Here is a 24988-nt window from a genome sequence, read left to right on the forward strand (position 1 = left end):
ATGTCAGTCTTAATAAAGAAAATCTGAGTGACTACTTCCTTCCCTGAGAGCACATGCTCTCAAGCAATAGTGAATGAATTGATTGCTCATTGATATTCACGCAATAAACCATTTATTTTATATTCACTGGTAAGTGCTGACACCAATGTTTTGAAGTATTGTCCTGAGGTGCATTTGCTCTTGACTTTTTTTTTCACTGTGGCCCAATTGTGCTTTGCTTGCAGGTATACTAAAATGAAAAAGTCTGACATTTCGTCTCCCCACTTAACACTGTTTTGTGCCTTTATAGCCTGTGCTGCTGCAGGCCACATGCTCAGCACACTCCTACCATCTACTGATGAGAATGTGGACATTTCAACCTGTTTTTCTTTGAAGCATAAGTTTAGGTTTCAAGATGAAATGAGATCCCTGCCCAAAGCCCAAACCTCACCAGAGCAAATACTCAATCTTTAATTGCTTTTCCCCGCTATTGAGTTTGGGCATACTTTTTGAGTTACAGTCAGCATCCCTTTAATTCCAGTAAGCGGAATCGCCAGCTTAGAAAGATCCACTACTGCTGACAATGCTTCAAATTCAACCAAGACTGGGGAGGTTTCTTAGGCAGGAAGATGAGGAATCAAACAGTGATCTGTGCCAGACTTTCAAAAACAAAAAGATTATCTGCTACAGGAGAGAGCAGTGGTGGATTTACGCTACTGAATGCGGCATAATGACTCTATAGGGTAGGTTCCATCTTTGGACCTGAAGACCTCAAGGGCACCTCTATTGAAGGGATAGCCAGCTTGAAACATTGGGGTGGGCAACCAGAAGAGAGTCCCAAAATCCTCTTCTCAAAGGGCCTAGACTATGAGCAAGAACAGTCTGTGTGGTCCTCAGTCAAACCTACCCAAGGCAGACGTTATCAATAAAATAGATACCTCACAAAAAACTGAGCACCAAACCTCTGAGGCTTGGGCTTGATAAGAGACTAAGCACCTCTCTCAAAGGAATTGTGCTCCGAAACCATGCCTTCGAAGGTCTGCTCAAGCCGCTTACCCTAGACCTGCTCCGCACCGAGAGCCACTTTTGGCTTTGGTGAAGGCTAGAGCCAAGAGCTCAGAGGCTCCAATCTAAGCCGAGCCTTCTTGACTCAAGCCTGGAAGACAACACCCATGATGCTGAAGTCACAATGCAACAGATCTTTATGTCAGTCCTAATGTCAAGCAACACAACACTGGCTATTGATCTGCCTGAAGTTGCTGATCTTAGGCGAGGACAGTGTACTTCCACGTTACCAATGGGAACATCTTGGTCCAACCACCCCGCAGGAGAAAGATCCAATGCCCCAAAAAAGAAAAGCAACATTTGAGGATTTCAGATGAGTTCCACACTTTGCCCATTCCAAAAAGTATAGGGGAGGGGAGTTAGGGGGAGCACTATGTGCACTCCCTAAGTGTGCATATGTGTGTTGGGCGGCCCCGTCTCAGGCCGGACAAACACAAAAGTGCACATAGGTTTCTCCAACCCGGCTGCATTGAACAGCCAGGCTGGAGAAACCCCACCTACTCCCTGGGTTAAGTGGGGCATCTTTCCAGCTCTGCTCAGTCCAATCCCTGCCCCGCTCTGCATTATGGGAATTGGATGGCATTCTGTCCCAGGGGCTGCTGGGAACAGGAAGAGGACTGGAGGCGCAATGTGATGCGGGAGGTGGCCTGCGGCTTCAGGTTAGTTCTTTAAAAAATATATATTTATTACTAACACCCCCCACATGACACCCACCCCTGCTCTCCCCTCCAGCATTTCCTCCACTTGGCCACCTTGACCCTTTGTTTGCGGTGGCTGCCACTGCGTGTGAAGGGAGCTGATATCGTGTGACATGGAGGCATTATGTGAATTGGCAAGTCTGGCATCATGGCTTTTCCCCTTCCCAAGGCTGGCTCAGCCAGGGTTATTCCTAAATTTGTGCTTGCTTAGCTAGTTGTGGATGGTCCTGTTGGGGACGATTGCTGTATCCCTGCTTGTCCCTAGAGCCAGACTGATGCCTGGGGTGTAGCTGTAGTATGTTTGGAGCGTCCAACCACGATGAGACTGTTGCAGACTCTAACTTAGGAAGTGTTTGAGGACGTATCAACATTCATCCTGCGATTTCGTCATTGCCTATGTGCTGGTAGAGCCTTGGACTCGTGGGCTTTGGGTCTATAATCTCTAGTGATGGCACAATGGTCTGCTCATTCTGAGAGGCTAGGCCGCTGGCGTCGAGGTGGTGGATTTGCGCCATCTTCACAATGGTGGGGGCATTTTTGATTGAGGCTATGTCGTGTTACTGGCTGACCGGGGAGTTCCGCCCCTTGTTTGTGGGTGATTGACTACTCAGCCTTTTGGGGCAGCTGATCTGGGCCCAGCTTGGAGCGTTAGGTAGCGCGTCCTGGATGGTACTGCGGTTGGTGCTTAATGAGTCATTTTTCCTGAAGAAGTAACGTATCGACTCCCTTTAATCTGCATCTTGTGGCATTCCGTTAGGGCAGTCCGTTAGTAATTTACTATTCATTTACCTAGTTGCCCTTTTATTGGGGGGGTGGGTAGTAGAGGTATCCTCTGGGATCAAATGTTGTCTGCCCTTTTTTTGGGACACATTTGCTTTGTTGGCTAAAGTGGCGCTGAGCTGGTTCTTCCCATGCTGCTGCTCCTGGTCCTATGTGAACCTTCTGAGCCCACTTGACTCTTTTCCTGCTCTTGCCCTATGGAATGTGTTTAAAATTACAAAATTGCAGAGATTCCTTTTGTTGATCTTTGGTTGTTCTTTCATCTTTTGGTTGTGGGAGGCAGTTGAATCTGAGCCTTTAAAGCCTTAAGGTTTGCCTTATCTCTTGTGTCTTAGTCATGCCTCAGACCTTGGGCGTGCTTCTGTGCAATCCTCCCCCTGCAGTTTGGTTGACTTCCCCCATCCGCGGGGGGGTATCGGGGGTGGGGGGCAGGGAGCAGGATACAAGGTGGGCAGGCTCCCAAGGCGGGTCACTGCATCTCCGTGAAACTGCCGGGTACTCGCACACTCACCCCAGCTGCTGCCTGCTGTCTGTCTGCTCTCCTACTGCCGCTGTCCACCTTCAACCTGAGACAATGAAGCTCTGAGATCCCGCTCTGATTCGAGCTTAGGCGGCCCGAGCACCCTCCAACTCTGGTGTCCGGCCTGCAACCTTCTTGGCGTCTTGGTGATGCAGGTGCCTCTGTTCCGCTAGCTGAGCGGCGCCGAAAAGAACCGGTAGCAAAAGCTGGGTCAGCGCCAAACCCCCGAAGCTCCGGGGCTCCGCACAGAGACTAAGCGGGAGAGCGTTGGAGTGGCTTTGGGCGTGGGACATCATCTCCTTTGCTTGTTCGGTGCAGCTCCTCTCACAACTCTGCGACCTGCGCTCTGACCGTCGGGACCCCCGTAACCAGAGGCAGCGGTTTACAAACCCCGGTCGGAGACGTGGAGCGCGAGGAGCCGGCAGTGCTGCTCTTTCGCTTACTGGTTCGCTGCTCCTCCTCCTGAACACAGCTGCGAGTCACTGAATCTCGTCACTGAATCTCGTCACTGATTTGGTATTCCAACAGTGAATCCATCAGTTCACCCTTAAGGTAGGCCTTAAATTCATGGCATTTAAAAAGTATGACAAGTATATTTTATGTTTTAAATGTCCTGGCAGTGAACAAACTCCAGTCATTTTTGACGGATCACTGACATAATATCGATGACACAAATATAGACTTACCAAAATATCGAGGAAAAAATATAGAATTTAAAAATATCGGAACCCTATCTCCAAACAGGTAGGTACAAAAACATTGAATCAAAAATATCGTTGAAAAAAATATAGTTAGTCAAATATCGAATTTTTTCAATGTCTTAAAAGTAATTGAAAATAATGAAATAATAAATATAATTAACTTAACTTAAATAAGCCTAACATTAATAAATAATTAATGTAAGTTAAAAAAAAACATACAATTTCATTTTTTAATACATATATATATCTGAACATAATATTAATAACAAATATACAATATTTTTACCGTAAGATAGCAGGAGGGTAAAATTTACTATTACCACTCCAGTGAATGCTACAGTAGAGAAAGCGTTGGATAGCGTAGGGATAAAAATTACTATTCCCACTCCAGTGAGTGCAACAGTAGGGAAAGCATTGGATAGCGGGAGGGTAAAAATGACTTTTTCCCACTTCAGAGAGTGCAACAGTAGGGAAATCGTTGGCTAGCGTAGGCGTAAAAATTACTATTCCCACTCCAGTGAGTGCAACAGTAGGGAAAGCGTTGGATAGCATAAGGGTAAAAATTACTATTCCCACTCCAGTGAGTGCAACAGTAGGGAAAGCATTGGATAGCATAGGGGTAAAAATTATTATTCCCACTCCAGTGAGTGCAACAGTAGGGAAAGCGTTGGATAGCGTAGGGATAAAAATGACTATTGCCACTCCAGTGAGTGCAACAGTAGGGAAAGCATTGGATAGCGTAGGGGTAAAAATGACTAGTTCCACTCCAGTGAGTGCAACAGTAGGGAAAGCGTTGGATAGCGTAGGGGTAAAAATTACTATTCCCACTCCAGTGAGTGCAACAGTAGGGAAAGCGTTGGGCGTAGGGGTAAAAATTACTATTCCCACTCCAGAGAGTGCAACAGTAGGGAAAGCGTTGGATAGCGTAGGGGTAAAATTTTTTATTCCCACTCCAGTGAGTGCAACGGTAGGGAAAGCGTTGGATAGCATAGGAGTAAAAATTACTATTCCCACTCCAGAGAGTGCAACAGTAGGGAAAGCATTGGATAGCATAGGAGTAAAAATTACTATTCCCACTCCAGTGAGTGCAACAGTAGGGAAAGTAAATACTTCATATATGAATTAAATGTTTTTTAAATATTAATACCAATTACAAATTAATTAAAAGTAATTATCAATTTAATCATCATCATCAATTTAACTTTATTTCGGTTTGTTTATGAACCATAAAAGTACATCAAAAATAGAAAAATACATTTACAGCAATAGACTAATACACAGTTACATCTCATTTTAAATATTTGCAGTAAATCAGTTAGCATGTGGTTTATAGAGTGACGATAAAAACCCTAAGACAATAAAATACAAGGATTAGAGTTTAAAACACAGTGGAGGCCTAGTTTTTACAGAGACAAACTGTCTACCTACAGTAAAGTGGCTGGCTACTACCGAATCAATCACCGTCTAATTAACCACATTGAAAACAAAAATTTAGCAATAGCAGTAACTATTAGTGCATTAGTATCAGTTTTTAAAATTCTAAAAAACTCTATATGGTTCCTGACTCCTAGGTTCACACATAGCTGTTTGATCCATTTTTTTCTGCTAACAGAATAAGCAGGACAAAACAAGATCACATGAATTAGGGATTCGTTTTGATCATTACAACCTGGACAAGGACGAGCTAAACCCATTATCCATTTATCAGTGTAAGAATGGAGGGGTAGTGTACCATATCTGAACTGTAGATACAGTTTTTTTGCTAGGACAGGTTCTATAATGTCTAATTCCTTCTCAAAACTGTAGACATTCTTGAAATCTAGAAAGCTGTCAGTGAGACTAGAAGGCCTGGCTGATCGAAGGACCTCTTCTAAGTTGTAATGTTTTATAGACTCAGCCAGGGTTCTCTTTGAGATGGATTTGCATGTGACCTCCGGATTAGACCAGAGATTCTCCATGCCGATCCTAGACGCCTGCCCCCTTATAAAGGATAGCCACTTTATCTTCCCTGCACCCGGGCGTGCCATCACAATCTTCAGTTCTTCTCTATAGCACTCAAGCTCCGGGACGCTCCACAATCTGCGCCAGTAAAGGAGCGGGCGTGAGGCTATTGCTTCTGCAATGGGCCTCAGATTTATATCCAACCTTAAAGGAACTAGAGGAGTGTTTTTTGGTAAGGAGAGCAGCTGTCTAATAAAGTTATTCTCTGTTATGCTAATCTCACTCGCGGGACGGTGGCCCCAGAGTTCCGCCCCGTAAAGGGTGGAAGATCTGGTTTGAACCTTATATATTTCCAGTGGTACACTAACTACTTTATGGACACAAGATTTCTGCACTTTAGGAATCCCCCCGTAGACTGAGAAAGGGTTAAATTAGCCTTAGTCATTTGAGTTTCCCAACTCATTTTATCATTTAAAGTCAGACCTAAGTAAGTGAAAATATTTACCCTTTCCAGGGCTCGTCCATCCATTGACGGGCGTGGACAATTAGTTGCACTGGCATTGAACACCATGTACTTTGTTTTGTCTATATTAATCACCAAATTCCTGTTCCTACAGAATTTGGTGAATTGGTCTAACACCCGCTGCATCCCCATAGATGTTTTTGAGAGCAGCAGGGTGTCATCCGCAAACATAAGTGCAGGAAATTTACCGCCAGCTAAGTTAGGGGCGTCAATGTTATGTACACTAATTAGGTCGTCGACAAGACCATTTAAAAAAAGGGAAAATAAGGTAGGGGCAAGTACGCATCCCTGCCTAACTCCCGTCTCAATAGGAAAAGCTCTTGTCAGCTGGCCGTATTTGCCATAACGTAATTTTGCATAGGTTCCTTCGTGGAGTCTTTTAAGTTGGTGACATAAGTAGGGTGGAATCCCCATTGTTGTTAATATACTCCACAATTGGTTCCTGTCCACCATATCAAATGCGGACTTAAGGTCCACAAATGTCAGGTAGAGGCTACCCCCTTCCAAGACCACATGCTTCCAGTAAAGTACCTGGAGCCGTAGTAGTTGGTCGATGATAGATGTTTTAGCACGGAACCCTGCTTGCAGGTGGGAGATGATGTTATTCTCACTAATCCAATGTTGTAAGCGTTGCAAAAGCAGTTTGGCGTAGATTTTTTGAGTAACGTCAATAAGACTAATTGGCCTATAATTTGACGGGGCCAACGGAGATCCCTTTTTATAAATCGGAATGATTTCGGCCCCCAGCCAGGTACTTGGAACCTCTTGACCGTCAAGAATAGCATTAAATATGATGGTCAAGTAGGGGACCCAGATCTTCGGCTCATCTCTGAAAAGATCACCAGGGATCTTGTCCAACCCTGGGGCCTTGTTACATTTTAATGCTTGAACTGCAAGTGTAATTTCCGTCATGGTAAAGGGGGGAGGAGGACATCCAGGGGCCAATCTCAGAGACATGCTTAGTAGCACTTTATGCTGGGAAGCAGGGCTCGAATAAAGTTCACCAAAGAATGCACACCAGGCTTCCTCAGCGATGTTGGGATCGATCTTTGCCTTACCTTCTGGTTTACCAGTATGGACCAGGTTCCAAAAAGTTCGGGCATCTTTCGCTATTAATGCCTGTTTGATGGCCTGCCACTTCTCTGTTTCCCATTCGGATTTTGCATGGGAGAGGTGATACTTATAGGCATTCCTTGCGGCCATAATGGTTGCTCTATGGCCTAGTTTGAGGGCAGAAATTAGAGTAGTCTTCGCCCTCCTACAAGACTGGTTATACCAAGGATTTGTGACACGTGCCTGTCGGTTAGTCTGATTTGCCGGTTTAAAAAAGCTTACCGCTAGGGTCAGCATTATTTCATTGTGTATATTTAAAAATTTAGCGTCTTTATCAAGATTATAGGCATTTTCAAGCAATGTTTTTAGGCGCTCAAACTGGGGAATGACACTTTTATACAATGATGCCAGGTTATCTGGCGAAGACTTAATAGAGGCCCATCGGATTCTTTTACCACCCTGTAAGATCCTAATGTTACTAGAGATCATATCATCCTCTTGGTACTCCCCATCGGGAAGTGGCAATTCCAGATCTGCTACCAAGGGGTTGTGGTCACTTTCCGAGCGGTCAAGTACATGGAAATATCGGATCAAATGCCATAAGGACATACTAACCATAAGATAATCTATTATTGATGAGTGGCCCATTCCATTGTAGGTACTCCTTCCTGGGCTGTCCCCCGGGAAGCGACCGTTGCAAGCTCCAAGTGAGAATGTATATGTCAAGGAAGTGAGCTGCATGGCCATGGGTGTCCAAGATTTAGTTTGATAAACATTTGGGGGTGGAATCCGGCAGGCATCATCCTCATCTGTTGTTATTTGAGGAACCCCCCCCAAGTGGTTCATAATGACAATTAAAGTCCCCCCCCATTATCACCTTGGTATCGCTTGAAAAGCTGTTTAATAGAGCAGTTAAGGACTCTAGAGTGTGAGAAACCGCACCCCCCAAAACAGGACGGAGGTAGATGTTAATAATCGCTATTTTGGGTGTGTTTGGGCGAGTTAGGAGAATACATAGTATATCACAAGTATTGGTGTTAATCCTTTTGACCGAGAACCCAAGATGGACACCCACCCATATGGTCAGTCCACCAGATGGTCTACCGCTAGGTCCCTCAATTTAATATAATATAATAATTAATCAATTAAAAATACAAATAAAAAGAAATTATTAAACATAATTACCTATTGATACAAATTAATTACCAATTACCAATTAATTAATTAACAATAAAAAATTATTAAAAATTAATTCAAAATAAATACAAATACATTAATTAAAACATTTAATTATTTACAAATAAATTAATTCCCACCCTATTCCCCTATACACCCACAACCCGCCACAGAAAATAAATTAATAAAATTAACATAATTATAAATAATCAATTAATAAAAAGTAATAACCAATTATAATTAAATGAATTACCAATTAAAAATTAATTAACAAATAATTCAAGATAAATAACAATAAATAACAATAAATAAATTAAAACATTCAATTAATTAGAATTAAATTACTTCCCACCCTATTCCCCTATAAACCCAAAACCCGCTACAGAAAATAAATTAATAAAAGTAACATAATTATCAATTAATCAACTAATAAAAATAATTACCAATTATATTTTAATTAATTACCAATTAAAAATTAATTGACAATTAATTCAAAATATATACCAATAAATAAATTACAATATTTAATTAATTATAATTAAATTACTTCCCACCCTTCTCCCCTATAAACCCACAACCCGCTACAGAATTATATTACGCAAAAATTAAATACCATAAAATTAATTACTTAAAATAAATTATAAAATAAATATACACTTTTTACACATATACTAACATAAAAAACACTTTAAAAATTCGATATTTTTAAAAATAGATATTAACTTACTTACCTCAAATTCGATATTCGATATTTTTGTTGACTATATTCTGTCCATTCGATATTTTGTCCATTCTATATTTTGAATTCGATATTACTGCAATTCTATTCGATATTTTTGTTGACTGTATTCTGTCCATTTGATATTTTGTCCATTCTATATTTTGAATTCGATATTACTGCAATTCTATATTTTTAACTCGACATTATGACTGTATACCATTTTTGACTGTGGCAAAGCTTGCTCTCCCGTAGGAAAGCACTGGCGTACTTTAAAAAACCTTATAATACTTAACTTCAGTTTGGGAATAGCATTAAAATAATCAAAGGTCGCATGTTAATAGTAGATTAAAATCCAACTGAATAGTCAAGTCAGATTTTACATTACTCTTTTGAAAATGACACTTTACAAAGTTGTATTTTTTCTACCTGAGACAAATGTGCCTTTCTGCAAGTGTTTACAGTAACACAGGAGCTGAATTACCCTTGAATAAATGTGAAGTGTCTCCCACAGTTGAGACAAAGGGAGAGGGGTTGACCTTCCCCTGACAGGGTAGCCATCAGGGCTTTGCCCAGGAACTTAAGTGATTTTGAAGGATGCCTATGCTGTCCCTGCTGATGCACCTCACATCTAGGTCTGCCTCCCTTTTGCATTTATAGCCACCTTGTCTCTAACCCCAGTGTGAGTGGGAAGTCCCCCAGAACTGATTCGGAGTGACCACAAGGGAGGATTTGCCTATTGTCATAGCCACACCTCAGGGTGGGCACAGGGAGCTCCGCACAAGGGAAAACAGGCTCTGCATTGTTGGTTTTAGGTAGAGAGGGGCCCTGGGAGATACTTACAGTAAAATTCACATGAAAACATTTTCCTAATGTTTTATAGAGCGGCCAAGAGTTTCCCTAACTCAGAGGCTAGTGCTGGGTATAAGTGTGGTGCTCCCAGTACACTCCACAGAACACCTTTGGGACTGCAGAAGACAGAAGAAAAGCTACACCTGCTGATGGGACCTTTGAGGAGAACCCTAAGGACTTGCCCTGCTCCCACTTTCACCTAGGACTGAGAAGTGCACTCCAAGGGTCAGTTGGTTGACCTGTTAAGCGACAGGAACACAAACGTTGCAAGAGGTTCACTCCACTTTCCTGATGAGCCCAGCTGACCAGTTCCAACTTGGCCTGCTTTGGATACTACAAATAACAATACGTCAGTCGAGGGCCTATGGGATATTTATAGACCAGCCTAGGTTGTACCCCTCTTCAGAGCTAAATGAACAACAAGGAAAACTAGGGGTCTTAAGGAAAATATCTTGGAAATTCCTTATTAGATACCCTGTCGTCTAACATAGTACATCAAGATAATGCCGAGACTAAATAGTTCCGACAGAAGACAAAAAACTATTAACAGAGGACCACCTGTGATTGTAAATCAAACTCTTGTAGGATTACCATCAAAGACTTGTAATGATCAATGTTATCATTTGGTCATCCTTAGGGTCGTGTGTCTCTGGATCATTGAGACATTGATCGTACCCTGTGATGGATTAGGGTTCTGACCCACAATCACTGTTAGACCATGTGGTGTTGATCTGATGGATGCCCCTTAACGCCACGTCAGACTGATAGCAGGAGTCTCTTTGCTGGCTCCCTTTTCAAGCTAGAATCCAGCTGTAGATAGCGTGCATGAAGCACAAAGCCCTGCACCTCCTGCTTACAAATAAGCTCAAGAGCTTAGGAGGCATCTTCTCTCTGCAAAGTGCTAAATCCCTGTTGCTGCTCCTTCTCCGAATCCTCTCCAGAGTATGGAACTCTCTCCCATTGCAGATTCAGTCTGACACATTGCCGAGCTTTTTCAAAAAAGAGGCAACATGGATTCTACAAACTAGATTCCATTAAACTTTCTGGGCTAGCTGAATTCAAAGAGCACCCTACTCCTTGGATGTATGTTGCAGAATTACAGACACTGGTTACTGGTTGATTAATCAAACCTTTTGTTGAGTCTCTGTAGTTGGGGTGGAGAACTCCGCTCATTAAAAAGGTAGAATAGGCCTATCTTTTTATGAATGGGGTTCTCCACCCTGACCGTGGAGTCTACACAGTTGTAAACTTACTAATAACTAGTAGTTTGTGAATTCCAAAAGAAGAGTAAACATACACAAAACTGCAAGTTTACCTTTGTGAATCAGGCCCAATGTTCATTACTGAAAAATGTGTACTGTTGTAGATAAATATGTGAAATGCATTGGGGGTACAGAGGTAGAAAGGCTTTTCAAATAAAGGGCCCCACAAAAGGCTCGGGAAGAGGGACCATCGGGCCTGGGGAGTCTTCTGCTGCCCAGCAGGTTAAGAAGCTCCAACTGGGGTCCTTGCAGGCCCTGGGGTCAGGCCCGTGCATTCTGGTTCCGTCCTGCGGTCCGCTGCATGTCCAAGTACCCAGGATGGGTTACATGGGAGGCCTCCCCTGTTCACCCAGGTCCAGGAGCTCTGACCCAGGCCCCGCCGGGCCCTGGGGCAGGGGCTCCCACTCAGGGCTACGTCCTCTGGCTTGCTGCATCACCAAGGGCGTGGGATGAGGCTCCTTCCCCTGCTTTTCTGGGGGGCTTACCCTGCTTGTCTGCGTTCAGGAGCTCTGACCATGCCATACAGGGCCGCTGGATAGGCGGCCCTGCCATGTGCTCTCAAAGCTTCCCCTCTTTGGCTAGGTCCCGAAGCTATGACTTGGGCCCTGGTAGGCCCCCTGTCCTGGGCTCAGTCCTGTTGCCAACCCATGACAAAGGGCCAGGGACAGGGTCCCGCGGACCTGGGGCACCCTGATTGTGTGGCTGGGTCCAGGAGCTCCGATTGAGCCCTAGGGCCCCTCCAAGCACCATGGTGGACCCTGGGCTCCTATCTCTGGGCTGCCACACCACCAAAGGCCTCAGACAGGGGTCTTCCCCACTTCGCCTGCGTGATAAGGTGCCTGTGGGCCCGGATCAGAGCTCCGTCAGGGTCCCCCTGGGCAGCCTTGTGCCATATGCCAAGCTGGGGCTCCAAGCACTCGGGTCTCAGGGTCCCCTAGGCCTGGCCATTTGGTCACATACCATGGGGTGACCAAATGACGGGTGCCCTAGAATTCCACATGAGGGCTCATTTGTGTCCTCGAGCCCAGCCAGGGTTCCAGGATGTCAGGTGCATTCATGCATTTGGTTCCCTCTGTCACTTGATGCACACAGATTACAAGAAAGGGGGTAACTTTCCTCCTAATTACTACTGGGCTACATTCTCCACTTGCTGCACCAAAAAGAGCCTGGGACTCGAGGTACTTCTGCTGCTTGTCTTGCGAGGCTTCCCCAGTTTTTCTGAATTCAGAAGCTCTGACCAGGGCCCTGGCTGGCCCCACGTTGGGAGCCCCCCCATCCTGGGCCCTGTCCTTGTGTCCGATATGTGGAGGAGCACCCGTGGTCCATTCGGCCCGGTAAAGACCTCCCTCTGGTGGCCGGGCCTTAGGGTCCCACTAGGCCCTGAGCGAGTGCCCCTGCTCTGGACTCTATCCTCTGGCCCAGGGCATGGGATAGGGGCCCTGCAGGCCAGGGGGGCCTTCGCCACTTTGCCTGCGTGATAAGGTGTCTGCGGGCACCAGGTCAGAGCTCATAAGGGTCTCCCTTGCAGCCTTATGCCTGAGGCTCAGCTCGGGCACCAAGTACCCGGGCTCAGGGTCCCCTGGTCCTGGCCACTTAGTCACATGCCTTGCTTTCCACTTGGGTGGAAGATGGCCTGGCTGCCCTAGAAGCCCAGATGAGGGCTCATTTGCATCCAAAAGCCCAGCCAGGTGTCCAGGAAGTACATTCACACCCATGGTCACCTCTGTCACGTGGTGCACACAGATTAAAAGAAAGGGGATAACCTACCTCCGCATTACTAGGGAAACGGTACCCTGGACCCCCTTGTGGTCTGGTGGTTCTCAGCCAGCGATCAGATTGCCCAGGACAAGGTGTCTTCAGTGGAACTGCTGATGACGTTTCACTACAACTCCTCCAATCTGCAGTCAGACAATCGCAATAACTCAGTGTCTTCTACATCATTTAATATATCCCAGGATCTTAGGCCACTTCGGGTCAGGCTTGAAACCACATTCCCTCGACTCTCACACAAGGTCTGCCAGACATCACACAATCACATCACTCCTGCAGTGTACCACACGACCCATCCCGATTGATACTCACTCCTCTGTGCACCACTATTCTTCCCACACTGTCAAAATTCTATTGCTCTCGCAAAAGTCTGTTGCTCTCCATTCTCAATCATCGGGCTCTATTTTGGGGCTCTCAGGTTCTAGGTCTCTTTTCTAGATTTTCTGGATTCTGCACCCGCTTCATGTCAGAACCATCCTACTCTACTACCAATTGAAGGAGCAAAGTTTCCATGTTCTATATTCGCTCTAGGACCTCAAGTCGATAGTACTTTTTCTCAGCATGAAAGCGTGGGGGGAGAGAAATCATTAGCGGGCTAATCATTTTAATTTCAATTCGCTGTGACTCTTAAGAATCACAGACTACCACATAAGATTAGTAGATTTATTACAAAGCCAAAAATAACTGGATTTACAGGCACTACAAGATGAAGGTGTTGAAATAGATTGGAACTAATACCAAGCTGCCAGAGAAATTTAGACGATGCAACATGCACAGAATAATTTGTTTGAGAATCAGGATACAAAAGATTACAGAGCGAACGTCCAGGTTCCCCTGCATCGACAGTTCATGGGAATAAAGCATTAATCTGTCCCTAAAGCAGCACTTACATGACATCCCTAGATGCCATTTTTCAGGGCAAGATCAGTTAAGGTGTTAGCGTGTGAAGCCTTCCTAAGAATTCCCCCCACATTAGTTGGGTCAAGCAGCATAAAGGTATTAGGACAGGGCACATTCTAAGATGCTTTCTCTCTCTCTCTCTCTCTTTCTGCAAGGCAGAAGTCCGGAGGCTCTTTCCCTAGTTACGATATATCAATAGCACAGGTGGTGTCCCAGGATCCTTTTTTTTGAGTCACGCCATTCAGTCAGGCCACCTCCTCTTAGTTAAGTTTCAGTTGGGCAGTGATGCTCCAGAGCTTGGTGAGATGACCTTGATTCCCAAGTGCTCTCCGATGAGAAAGTATAACAGTTCTCCACTTTCAGTATCAACGCTCAATCGATCCCCTTATCTCCTCGACTAACTCCTAAAACAAAGACATTAATCTAGCTAACAAGGATGATTCTTTTACCTGCAACAGAAATGTGAGAAAGAACAGAATCCAACATGCACATGAAATTCAACTATTAAATCTAATTCAAGAACTTCCAGGCAAAATAAATTTCCGGCCTAAAGAATTCGGCTAACATAGGAAAGATGGAACATAGTCGTTATGAAATTGCATATAAAAAAACACTCTTTACTGTGTACTTCTAAGATATCACATTTCATAAGCACATTGAATACATGAATAATTGTCAGCGGTATACACAAATGCTGCATGTTAAAGATTTCAGCTAGTTGCATCTAGTTTCATTGTTGATTTCTTCATGTTCAGATTAAAAGGTCCGTAATACACCACGATTCACATTATTACAATTCACCTACTAATATCTCAGGTTAATACAACGAAAGGATATCTCCGGGTACGGACTACTCGTGATTATGAGGTCACCCTACAAATGAAAAATGAATTTTGCGCCACATCATTAGCATTTCAATGTCATTCAACCTTAGGTAGCCGGATAAATAAACAAAATGATCACAGCTTCTAGATGGCAAGCCCTTTTTTGTGGAAGCACACAACTCCTGCCCAATCAAAACATGTACTCTTCACTTTCAACATGTAGGCGGAGCCAAAGCCCCTCTTTAGTGATGATCACATAATTGTCTGGTGACAGCTGTGCTGTCAGGCCAGACCATATTGACTATTTACAGCACTGTGACCGAAAGCAAATAAGATCATGAACCAGCGCAGCAAAAGCAACTAACAGTCAGCTTTTGTTATAAGAGATTAAAGTACATGATTTACATATTGAGTCACTAATTGGGAATTATCAATAGGACACTGACTGTGTCTTGTGAATTGATGTAGCTTCTTGTGGACAGGAGACTGGGGCATTACAATGTGTATTAACACCAGCTACTTTTTAATTAGATTATATGGGCTCTTCTCCCATCCTGTAGCCTGCACTACATTTTCCAACTATGAGTTCCATCTGGGGCCGTCTTAACAGCATTAAAGGCCCCCTGGCACAGTAGTGCATTGGGCCATACCTACACAACTGCTCAGAGAAATGAAAATGTTTAATGGCGAGTTAGTGTTAGATTCTGTTCTGCATGGGGCCTGATGCTTGTGGGGCCCACGGGTAACTGCCCATCATGACCATGTGTTAAGCTGCACTGGTTCCATAGCTTTTATGTATTTAACTCATGTGTTGCAGTTTCCTTCTTAGATGTTGCATAGCATTCTGAGAGATTCCTTGATTTTGTTGTACTGAAATGTTGGACTTTTTAGTGTATTCTTCTCTTACGAAGGCTCTTAAGCATGTTGATGACAACCGCACATTTTTTAAATGGAGGAAGGCTTGATAATGGCGCTATAACATAATGTATACTCCAATTTTGTTCTCCACCTCAGAGATAGTATTGAATGTATCTTGGAGATCTTGGAATAATTACCCTGACCTTACTCAGAGAGGAACTAGTCAGAAAAGGAATGGTCGGACCATCTCCAAATAGAGTACTTGCTCTCTAGAATGGCGCCAATGATTGCTCTATATGAAGGTCTCAAATCACAACATGCAATAGCACATTTAACTAAACTCCATGAAACATATGCATGCAACTTTCACAAAATAGTTGTTAACATACTTTCTTCCTTCTCCTTTTCTGACTCATAAAGTCTTACCTGCCACAAGAGGCTTACCTACCACAGACCCCAAGGTGTTAACAGCATAACGCCTGTATGATTCATGTGTAAGGACCAATGCCCATGCATGTGTTTGTCAAAGTGACATGATATGTTGGAATTCTCTGAAGCATTCTTCAGAATCTGTTCTACACACATTAGGAAGGAACAGAATCAGTAAAAGATACACATGATCATGGATCCCTGATGAACCGACCAGGAAGACTTGGGAAAGACTTAGGGCCCAATGTAGGTGGATAATTACCGGTCGGTAAACCCGAAATTCGGTAAATTGCAGGCTTACCGACCGGTATTGAGCCATTTCCGATGTAGGTGATGATTAGGTAAATACAGAATCGGTATTTACATATTCTGTATTACTACATCATTATTTACCAATTCGGTATATACCACATCGGTAAATGGTATGTAGGAAGCACATTTAAGAGTGCTTATGTACTTTAAGGATTCGTTATTTACCACCAACTACAAGTTGGTGGTAAATATCGAAAATCTTTACAAAAGCAATTTTGTGCTTTTCTAACAGTGCCATGTGGCAGACATACATGTGTGTGCCCACATGCACGATTCAGGGGTGCATTCAGGGAAGCATTCTTCAGAATCTGTTATACACACTGGAAGGAGCAGAATCAGTAAAAGATACACATGATCATGGATCCCTGATGAACCGGCCAGGGAGACTTGGGAAAGACTTAGGGCCTGATGTAGGTGGATAATTACCGGTCGGTGTACCCGAAATTCGGTAAATTTCAGGCTTACCGAACGGTATTGAGCCATTTCCGATGTAGGTGATGATTCGGTAAATACAGAATCGGTATTTACCAAAACATTATTTACCGGTTCGGTATTTACCGAATAGGTAAATGGTATGTAGGAAGCACATTTAAGAGTGCTTATGTGCTTTAAGGATTCGTTATTTACCACTAACTACAAGTTGGTGGTAAATATCGAAAACCTTTACAAAAGCAATTATGTGATTTTGTAACAGTGCCATGTGGCAGACATACATGCCCTTAGGGCATGTATGTGTGCCACATGTGCACACACGCACGAATCAGGGGTGCAACAGGGTGTCAATGTGACACCCTGCCACTCTTGAATATGTGCCCCCTATTACCGATTCGGTATTTACTGAATCGGTAATAGTAAATGACTTTCCATTCATTCCTATGGGTCTCCAGGCCCATGGGAATGAATGGGAATTACCGAATCGGTAAATACCGATTCTTAAATACCGAAGCTTAACGATTCAGTAAAATGTACTGATTTTCTTCTTACATAGTATTTATCGATTCTAAAATATCGAATCGGTAAAGTTCGGTATTTTAGAATCGGTAAATGTAGATTACCTACATATGGCCCTAAATCATCTTACCAGGTCTTGGGGCTTCTAGACTAGTCATGATCAGGTATACTATAGCCACCTGCACAAAGGTATCCTTTCCCTCCAGGTGTGCAGGCTAATAGATAACAGGTAATCAGCCACTTGAGAGCGTTCAAAGTGTGGCTCGTTTGGACCTCTTAGAGTTATTGGTTTGTGACCAGTGTCGGGACAGAAAAGAGTGCCCACCAGGTCAGGACTTTTTGGGACCCTGGCCAATGTCCCAGAAAGTATCACCCTATGTCTGAGAAATACCTTCCAGTGCATATGGGATCCATAGATCATAAAGCTGCAGAATAAACAGGCTGGAAAATGACACATAAATTAGAGTGGTTGCTAAGCAATGCCTTTTGAGGAGGAATAAGTATTGGCTCTAGCTTTAGTACCATGATATAGTTGAGCACTCCTTTGGCATATCTCCAGTGTGTATCATTGAGTTCCTAACTTCATTTTTGTTCTTTGCAGGTTCAAAGCTCGTTAAAAGCATCATAGGTCCTTCCTGCTCTGTCGCTGGAAGATCTACACGGAACCACGCTTCTGTTGGCAGCTTAGCAATAACATTTGGACTGCTACTGGCATTCTGGATCATTGGCTGACTGTTTCTGGATTTCTACAGTCTTCCCTTTTTGGCTGTGCAACGCTTTGGGTTAATTTCTGGACTTTGAACATTTGGATTATACCCTTATATTTATTGAATTTCGATGACGTGCTCCTTTAATTCCCTAAGTTACGATATGGATTCATTGCTTGCCCAGTGCTGGAGCGGTGTGCTGTTGGTGGAGTAATGTCTTGTAGTCCTGAGACTCTTAGTTGGTGCTTACTTCCATGATGTCTTACCAGTTGTCCATCCGGGCTCAGTCTAACGAGTATACTTGGTGTTCTTCTGGATCATTACTTCCCATAGCCACAATACCTTCCTCCACTTTGTTCCTCCATTCCTCAGCAGTTTTCTAATTACACAGGCAGCTTCCTGAGAAAGTGTTGAGGCAAATTCGAATTAATGGAGACCCTGAAACCCTGTTGCCTTACAAAGTTTGTAAGATCCGAGATTGAGGACTCACTAGTTATCTTGACTCAGAGGCTTCCTTTAAAATAGGAGGCAAAAGCTGGACACCTCTATCAAGTGCAAGTGCTTTCACCATAACATTTATGACAGGAAATTAACTTTGTTTTAATCTAAGGGATATATAATTTAGTAAATAATCGCCAAAATCTTCAATGTTTTGCCCTTTTCTATAGAGATGTAGGCACAATGTTTTGCGGTTTCATGGTGCTGGAATAACTAACGATACTATCACCTAACTTTAGGGTAGCTAATTTATCAACACAGAAGTGTCTGAGCCTGCTCTGCCTAGATTTAATCATGAGATCTGCAGGTTACTGACCAATGTCAGCAAGGAGCACTTAACAGTTTGATTTACCCCACTGTCTAAATTCTAGAATTTTGATTTTCTAAATCTCCATAATAAGAATTTGTTTTTTAATGCCTTGGTCACAGGAACCCGATAGCTAACTGTATAGGATCTATTGAGCAAAAAAGCAAATATTTTGGATTGGGACCACACAATAATCAAAGTTGGTAAAACTCAAAATCCTTAAGGCAGGCCAACGAGGCATGAAGATGGTGTACATGCTACATTGCAAGCTGTAAAACTGCAAACATGCACAGCCCCCTTGTTGACATGTTATACCAATGATACATTAATTTATAAGCCTCAGCTTCATACTCTACAGATACAATATGTTAGATGTTGTACACAACGTTAAAGAAAACATTAGACCAGCTCTGTAGGATAAGTACTTGATTACATACCATCAAACACAATGTAGCACCCCTGTTGACTTCTTTGATGTGCAAAGAGAGTCTTAAAAACTGTTCAGAGTGGAACAGCTTTTAGATGCACATCACATCATAGCCAATTCTAAAAACAAACCAAACTTGCATAATGCTTCTAAAAACACAGCATGCATAATCTTTTCCAGAGGAGTAGAAAATGGCTTAGTAGGAAATTGTACAATATGGAGAGTACTGTTGAACCGTACTAGATATCACTGGCTAATGCAGTATTTCTGTGGTAGAAAGTGAGTTGATAGTTACAGAATATCAGTTTTTGTAGGCCTGACTTGGGTTGGGTAAGGAATATTAGTTACTTTATCTTTACCTGTCCCAACACATTCATTTGCACCTGTGGTGGAGCCCATCATTTCTTGTGAAAGAGGGTTGAAGTACCAGTAGCAAGACATGCTTTTTTTCCTATTAGAAAGGTTTTTCTAATTATCCAGAAACCTTGCCCATGGCTTCACTGTTAAGAATGGCTTGGCTTTTATCTTGATATATAATAAAATTATAAGTACATATGTTTGACTCTTTGTGATTGTTATCATGGCGTGCATTTCTCATTTAAGTGATGTTTACAGTATGTTCAGGATGCTCACGGATAGGTAATCCTGCCTGGTCAATTACATTATGAAAAAATGTTAATTACGGTAGAAGTTCCATGATAAATGTCTGTTCTGTCATAATTATCAAGTTCCTTTACAGGATCTTTGCAACAACTAGTTTGACAATACAACTTGTGGAGTCAGACCAAAGCAATCTGTCGTTTATTATATAATCCTTTGGAACATGCCAAAGGTTAGATTTGTGCTTCTTAAAATGTGCTCAGGAATGTTAGTGTGTCCCGACAGCATGTAATGTAGCTTTGGATTTGGGAATATCACAAACTTAGCTCCCGTTTACTGAAATATTCTACATAGTAGACAAACATCTGAGATTATCAACCACCATTATCATCCCCCTCCAAGTCTTAGAAGACCTGTAGTTGAAGACAGTGTTGAATTCTGGGTTCTTATGCAAATCAAAATGAGAAGGAAAAAATACATACATCTCTTTAAAAAGGGTTATCTGTTCACACTATTTAAAATTTATTTGCTTGGCTAGACTGTATACATTGGAATCAGTTTAGTTTAGGCACCAAAGTTATGGCCCATACTGGTCGGAATTGCCTTTCCACCTAGAAGATAATGAGTGCAAGTAGACAGTCAGTACCGATAAAGGTTATATTATGACCTTCTGAATCTGCCTGTAAAGTACCAGAGAAGCCGCAACGTAGTCTGATCTGAACTTAAGCTATTAAAGCCTGGCAGATGGTGCTTTGGCACTGACACGTGTCCAGTCTCCATGTTAATGTCTAAAGTGCTTGTGGGTAGTTTGCTCCTGCTCCTGTGCACTTAAAAGTGGACAGGACCAAGGCCTGCATTCTTCAGTGGACACTATTCCGTTCCATTCCACCAGAAACCATCCCTAGAATGTGACAGGCAGCACCATCATAATTCTTGCCATTTCTGCTCCGAGCCTACTTACCCTCATCCACTCCAGTCAGGGTCGAACTAGGACAAAAATAGGTCTAGGCGCCACAAGAAAAGTGGCCACGATTAGCACACAATATAAATAAAAAAAGTGTCACCGATTTGGATACCAGGCCCGTTTTGAGCCTGTAAAGCTACGCTGTATGGGTATTTTGCACGTTATGGGGGACTGCATGCATTTGTGTTTGCTGCAGGCAATGTTTGAGGTGATATCAGGGAAATCAACAGTAAATGAACGGCTGAACAGATCATAAAACAGCCTACAAACTGCTAAATAATATATATTTTTTTAAACGGCCTACACACGGATCTGTCAGATCAGCCCATCGGGCACTGCCTGATTGCCCAATAGGTCAGCGGGGCCCTGAGTGCCACAGATGGTTTAGGTTGTGTCGATGTCATCCTACAAAGTCGCAGATATCAGTACAAAACATTTCCTAATTGGTTGATCTGTTGATTCACATTGCTGTGCCATTGTATTTTGTGCCTCAATACAGGTGTATTCCTGATTTTATTCCTCATGCCTTTTGAGAAGATGGACTGGAGAGTGGGACTGCAGGTCAAAGACTCCCTGGCCGTCGCTGACCATGCGCATCATCTTTCAGGGTTTCAGTCATGAAAAGGCTTGCCATGGCTGATGCGGTATCTGTCCATGATGCGTCCTGCAGCCCACCTGGCACATCTGATCTTGCCACATTTGCCTCCAAGAGACCTTTTAAGCAAACATGCGTAACAAGCAAACAGTTAAATCACTGTGCCACTCGGAGTTCATCATGGTTTGAGACCTTAGTATGAAGTGTGAAAGCAAATTGCTACCACAAATAATCAAACATGTTAGTGCAGTTGGAGCACACACGGGGTCTACTTTATTTTCTCATGGAATCTCAAGTGATGCTTTAGCTCTTTACTGTGAATTTCTTTCTTGACTCCAGTAGTCTGCACTGTTAAGATTTGTAATCAGATCACCAAAAGAGAAGGCATTTATCCCTGGGCCTTCTTTGGATGTTTCAACTTGCACCCTTGCTCCTGTGTCACTTATTCAAGAACTATTTATGTGAATGTTTAGTTGGTTTTCTTGTGTGTGTGGTTATTAAAATCTTGGTATGCTAATATGGCCCAGAGCAAGTAGTTCCCTTTCTGAATCAACTTTATGACATGGTTTCTGCCTGCCTTCTTGGTGCCACCCATTTTCTAACGGCCCGTGAATTAAATATCTGCTGGGAATACCCCACTCATTATCCTACATGTTAGCATTCTCTTCAGTTTATGAGCAAACTTAATTTGTCTTGCACCACCACCAGTCCCACACTCCCTTGTCAGTGGTAAATCTACACGGACTTGAAGGTGACGGTGGATGGTGTTGGCTCTCCACGCTTGCATTGACAGTGAAAACCCTGGCTTTAGGTGGGAAAGAAGACAGTTGGCTCCAAGGGCATTGTGGAAGAATGGTTGAAATGGTTGACTGGCAGGCTTTATTTTTTTTTGTGTTTGGGTGGAGGTGGTGAGGGTACTTCCCCGACAAAATTCCAGGTATTTGATGTGTGGGGGGATGGGAGAGATAGACGGAGAGAGTTAGGACTGGCCCATTTTGCTGAAGTTTTAATTTGCTGCATAATTAAGGAGCTAGAGGAGCAACGCCATGGTGTTCATGGCTCCTGCATGATTCCTCTACTAGCGCCTTCTGATGATTTGGAGGTGCCGTCACAACACAAAACAGTATGTAGGTAGTGAGCTTACATAATATAGGTTTTTTCACATTTGTATTCTAATTGACTTTTTGAGTGACATATTAAAAGTCTCACAAACGAATTATTTGCCAGCAAAACAGATCTAAATAGATCTCCTATAGAGCTTAATGGATTTCTCACAGATCTTGAACATTTAAATAAGGGGTTGACTGTCACTGCTGCATTCTGGGATTGTGGAATTCGTCCTCAGTTTAAAAGTAGCAACACTGATTTCAAAGCATGGTTCTGGAAACACTTTCCTTTCAGATCTTTTTCTCTTTTAAAATGCGGAACATGAAATGGAGTTTAAGCAGCAATGCTGCAATATGTTCTTTAAGCCCAATGTAACAGGTTTGTGGATATTTTTCTAAAACAATTATATTAAGGTCAAACATAGAATGCAAATATTCCCTTTAAATTGCCATCGTTATTATGATGGTATTGTCTTTGAAGGAGATGGAAATAAAAACTATATTTCGTGCAAATAATACTTGCCATCAGAAGAATCTCCAGAGTGTTGCATTGTGTTCGACTCCTGTAAGTATTAGTCTATGGTAAACGTAGTTTGCTTTGCGGGCTCAGCTTTTGTTTACTCAACAACAGTACCAAGATGGCCGCTGATACTGCTTCCGTCTTCAGAGAAACAGAACTTCCTACCAATAAATGCTAGCTGCCGGAAGATGAATGCCAGGAGGAGGAAAGAGGTCTTTTGCCCTAATTCCATTGATGTGTCTTCAGTCCTTCTTTCACATTTCAAGTAAATTAACAAGAATTCGATTCCTTGTACCAATGTTTTCTTGTGTCAGTGGATTCAACTTCTGAAAATGTCTAGCCTTAAAGGTCAGGGAAAACGTCCTGAGTTGTACAGAATTAACCTTAGTATTCATGCATTTTTTTTACATAGTACTAAAACCAAACAAATTGCACCTAAACACTCTTACCCATAGACACATTAGAAAGTGGCAAAATGCAAAAAATGTAATAAACTTGGGGCCAGATGTAGGTGGGCAAATACTGGTCGGTAACGGTGAAATTCGTTAAATTTCACCGTTACTGACCGGTATGTAGCCATGTGGGATGTAGGGAAGGAATCGGTAATAAGGAATCGGAAAATACCGATTCCTTACTACCGATTCCTTATTGGTCTTCCATTTAAGGAATCTGTAATATCGATTCCTTAAATGCAAAAAAATCTATAACCCGTTGATGAAAAACCTTCCCGTAAATTCTCTAAAATTTTGGAATTTTAAAAACAAATTTATTCCTGGGAAATGTGTAATCCGTGCCATTTCGTCATTTGTTCCAGAAGCTTTCTTTATATTTGTGCTTTTGCCAAAAAATTGTGGAGCCCTCATTCCCCGTACGGCAGCCTGGTCCTGCTCATGGTCAATCTTTTATGAGTCCTAGATAATAATAAGGAACGTTGTCTTTTAGAATGCATAGTCAGTAAGCAAATGAGCACTTGAAGGTTGATTATAGTAAAATTAAAAAAAACATGACTATAAGTGGAATAATTATTTGTTATGCTATTTATGAAAAGTATGCTGAAGTTTTTAAGTGACCAACTATGTTTGTTATGGCTCTGGCCTTGCAGTCTCATCAAAGCTTATTTACTGCAAAGTCTGAGGAAGGAAAAGGGAAAATGTAATCGGATGATGGTATGCCTACCCTTCCTGATACAGTGTTAAATAGTACATGCCAATCCTGGTAGCATGTGCATTTGGTAAGAATGCATTATGGTTACAATTGAAATAATCCTGGTGACCTCATGTGCTGCAGTCCAGTTTACATGCACTTCAATAGTTCAGTACCCGAGAAATAAGGTACATCAGGAAAGTCAATGGACAATCAATGCCGGTCAACTTTGAGCCATTGCTAGAAAAAATAATTATTTTAAAAAAAAAATCACAGACATTCCTTATGCCTCTTACTGGCTGGGTGAACCTGTTCACAAAATATATCTACTACCGACTCTTTAGACTTACTTCGAGCAACTACCCCATTATTTTTTTTATCAACTCCAATCTAATATTATCACTTTTCTCTAGAGAGTGAAGACACCCTGGGACCGTCATAAGAATGTTCTACCATCAAATAAGATGGGCGTGCTAATATTCTGGTATTAATGATGAAGATTTTTGAGCTCCATCTGAGTAGTCCAGGCAAGAAGTGACCTTAACCTATCTATTGTTCTGCCAAATATACCGCAATCAATTATTCATATGTTGTCAATCCAAATCATTTGGGAAAATGAAAATAATTAGACTTCTCGCACTTGCTTTCATGTGGAATGACAGTCACTGAGCTGTGTGGCGATGGGATGCATATCTAGCATGACCAGATTTTCTTCAAGTATCAATGATCAATTCTCTGTGAATTGGCAACAGCATGGAATCCACTGTAAAATATCCTTATTGTAATTATTTTCAACCCATTATACACAT

This window comes from Lissotriton vulgaris, chromosome 5, assembly GCF_964263255.1.
Source record: "Lissotriton vulgaris chromosome 5, aLisVul1.2, whole genome shotgun sequence".
Classification (NCBI taxonomy): Eukaryota; Metazoa; Chordata; class Amphibia; order Caudata; family Salamandridae; genus Lissotriton; species Lissotriton vulgaris.